This window comes from Antennarius striatus, chromosome 1, assembly GCF_040054535.1.
Source record: "Antennarius striatus isolate MH-2024 chromosome 1, ASM4005453v1, whole genome shotgun sequence".
Lineage (NCBI taxonomy): Eukaryota > Metazoa > Chordata > Actinopteri > Lophiiformes > Antennariidae > Antennarius > Antennarius striatus.
Window position 1 is genome coordinate 6920490 of NC_090776.1, and position 3713 is coordinate 6924202.

The following is a 3713-nucleotide window of genomic DNA, read 5'->3' on the forward strand; positions in this document are numbered from 1 at the left end:
TTGGGTTACGAATTTTTGAGTCGAATACATTTTAGACAGTGCCCCAAAGAAAACTACAAGTTCACCAGATGGTTAATGAGAGAGGGCCTACTTCGAAAATGGATGAAATGCCCTTCTTGCTCTCATGTTATGAAGTTGAAATGGACCTACGGCAAAAAAGAGGCAGCTTGGAGAGTAGAACAACTACACGTGTGCCTTATTTATTAATTTCTGTGTGTAACCATAGGGGAGTGTGCAGCATGCAGCCATCCAAAATCTGCTAGAATTCAGTGCCAAATCCTATATTTTATGACAATTTTTTTAATACAGAAGCTATGACTAGTGTGCACACAATATATATATATATATATATATATATATATATATATATATATATATATATATATATATATATATATAGTTGAGAAAGATTAACTACATTTAACATAGTAGGGCCCAGCAATGGCCATAATTCTTTAACTAGATTAGCAGGGAGAGGGTCTAAGAGGCATGTAGTAGGTTTAGAGATTGAGACCAACTTCGATAATTCTTCCAGAGAGACGGTCTCAAAGTGTGTTAAAGAGAGAAGTTGGGTTTTAACACCCAGAGAACACACTGGCACAGTGATAAGTAGACTAGAGTAGACACAGCTAAATTTACTCAAATGTCTAATGCAATTTAAGGTATAACAGATATTACTTTTCATGTGGGCCTAGAAACGGGACTGTTCTGTTGTGCTTTGAGATTGCATGGGGGGAGGGAATCACAAGGGCTACAGAGTACAGTGCACCTTGTCCAATCCCAAGCTTAGCTGTTTCAACACTTATACGTAAATATCTATCTCCCTCTTCATCTTCATTTATGCTACATTTTTATTGAGTGAAATCAGTACAGTATCAAGGGTTTTTATTTTTATAAATTAACCTTTGGATTTAATCATCAGGATTGCCGAGATTCCTGTCACAAAGGGAAAGCAGTATCGAGGTCCATCCGAAGTGGCTCCATATTTGAGAAATCGCACCTTCGACTGCATACGTGGATGCATTACATCTACAGGTGCGTAATTTTACATTGCATAATAACAAAAGCCATCAAAGACAAACTCTAACTCAGACCATAATGTTTTATTTCAATGTTCTCAATATACTGTTGGTTGGGGGTGGGTCATATAAGAGCCAATACTGAGTTTGTACAGTATATGGGAAGAATTCTGAACATCAGTCAAATTTATTTATTTATTAAGTATGTGTAATTGTGTAAGTGCTTGGTTGCGAAGAGTCCAATATAGTACAAAGGTGTTGTGGATTTTTAGGTTTTAGGTGGTTCCTGGAAACTGTCTCAAAAGAACTTAACTTTTTTAAACAGACACTTCACTGTGCTAATTTACTCAGTATCCATTTTTTGTTTTTTTCTTAAAACTCTTCAAAGATACAGCAGATTTCATTTGTTTTGGGGTTTTATTCCATTCCTCCTCTATAGGGAATGTTCTTCACCCTACTTTACTTTTGAGATTTGTTGTTTCAGGTTAAATACACTCTTATATTCAGGCTATGAGTATCTGCTGTGTCTGCAAATGGGACTGCAAATGAGAAATTATGGTTATAATTATGGTTATAAAAAGAGTAATGACAACTTAAGAAATTGGTTTTAACCCCCCATTTCTAAATTGTGTCATTAAAGTATTTATCTGGTTGATTTATTACAGATTTGCCCAAGGGCTTCGACTGAGGCAAGTGGACATGCTGCAGGAAGGAATTACTCGGAGTTCTGCAACTCTGAGTAAACTTGCAGACAAGCTGCGGAGAGTTTGCAAATCAGGAATGAAAAGAATGAGAAGAAGAGGCAAGCAGACTGTTGGACAAAGAGCAGAGATTGTTATGATAGATGAAACAAATTTGGCCATAAAAGAAAGGTATGAAAGTTACACTTATGAGTATTACTTTGAGGCCAAATATATGATTTTGTGTCTAAAAACGTGTATTTCACGTTGGTTAAGTCTGTGCTAAACTCAGCTACTGTCAGTAGAGACATTGAAACCTGTTTTTGCCTGAGGTGCTTGGAGGTGTATCTCCTGTATCTCGAACTACTGCATTATGGAATAAGATACATTGTAGTTCATTGATGGAATCGAGGGGAATGTCGGTTTTAAGAAACTACATAATTCCTACACCCCAGAACAGTTCAATATTTGTAAACATGCTCCACTAGTCCAAAGCTAAAGAGAACTTTTGAATTTTTGACATGATTTATTCTTTCCCATTTCCCACCATCATTGCAGAATCATTATCTTCATTTTTAAGTATTTGCTCTTGTGAATTTCAGTACAACAGAGGACGGGCAAACAACAGGAGTTCCTGGGTGTTTAGAATGCTAGGGATTAAGGATGACAGGAGGAGACCCATTCTTAAGATTGTGCATCACCGTTCAGCCAGGGATCTCTTGCCTCTAATAAAGAAGCACGTTCGTCGTGGAAGCTCTGTCATTTCAGATGGGTGGAGGTCTTACCGCTGTCTTCAGGATGAAGGTTACAATCACCTGACTGTCAACCATCAAGATTTTTTTGTTGACCCTGTTACAGGTGCACATACACAAAACATGGAGAGATTTTGGGGTATTTGCAAGTCAACTATCTGGAGACAAAGAGGGAACCGCACACAAAAACTGTTGAGGGATCACTTGGATGTAATTGAGTGGACTTATTGGCGTGGAAACCATCACAGAAACGGAACACTTGGAATGCTTTTGCATGACATTAGGAAAAAATATCCAGTATGAAACCTGTCTGAAATCTAGATAAAGATATCAAGTTGATGTTTATACTACCACTCAAAAGTTTTGACACAATAAATGTACTGTTACCTCTGAGAAAAGGCTATTATCATGGACATGAAGGCCAAAAGTCAACTCCTCCCCTTGCTGATGAAATATTAAGACTTAAGTGAGCTTCTTTGTTCAGTTAAAATTCTGTTATATTGTATTAAGTGAAATATTTGTGCACAGGGGAATAAATCACCTGATGCAGTAATTATAGAGCAAGTTTAGGCTGTGGAAGTGCAATGTTTGTACAGTTCAGTACATTTGTTCTAACCTTTGATAAGTCATGTTGAGCTGTGCAGGTTTTATATTTTTTAGATTTTAAAAATACAGGTCTTCAGTTCTAGATTCTGAATATACTAGGAATTGATGATAAATAAAAATTAAATGTCTAAAGTCAAAAATATGGCTTTCATCAAGAGTAGAGCTCCATTTTATTTTGCAGCATTCACACTAATTATTATCCAACATCAAATGTATTGCTAGAAAGATTTGTCTCAGAATTAAACATAATTCGGAACCATAAGACTAACCACCCTTCCTTGAGTGGTCACCTTATCGTGGTGGAGGGGTTTGTGTGTCCCAATGATCCTAGGAGCTAAGTTGTCTGGGGCTTTCTGCCCCTGGTAGGGTCAGCCATGGCTAACAGGTCCTAGGAGAGGGACCAGACAAAGGACTGGTCGAAGACCCCAAATGACGATTAAAAACCTTGGAACATGTTTTCCCTTGCCCGGATGCGGGTCACCGGGGCCCCCCTCTGGAGCCAGGCCTGGAGGTGGGGCTCGAAGGCGAGCGCCTGGTGGCCGGGCCTGCACCCATGGGGCCCGGTCGGGCGCAGCCCGAAAGGACAACGTGGGTCCCTCTTCCCATGGGCTCACCACCTGTGAGAGGGGCCATAGGGGTCGGGTGCATTGTGAGCT

At 39.1% G+C, this 3713-nt stretch overlaps 1 pseudogene; it reads left to right on the forward strand.

Moving 5' to 3' along the window:
- Nucleotides 1-728: 728 nt before the first annotated feature.
- Nucleotides 729-2754, forward strand: LOC137596192 (uncharacterized; annotated as a pseudogene).
- The last annotated feature ends 959 nt before the right edge of the window (nucleotides 2755-3713 follow it).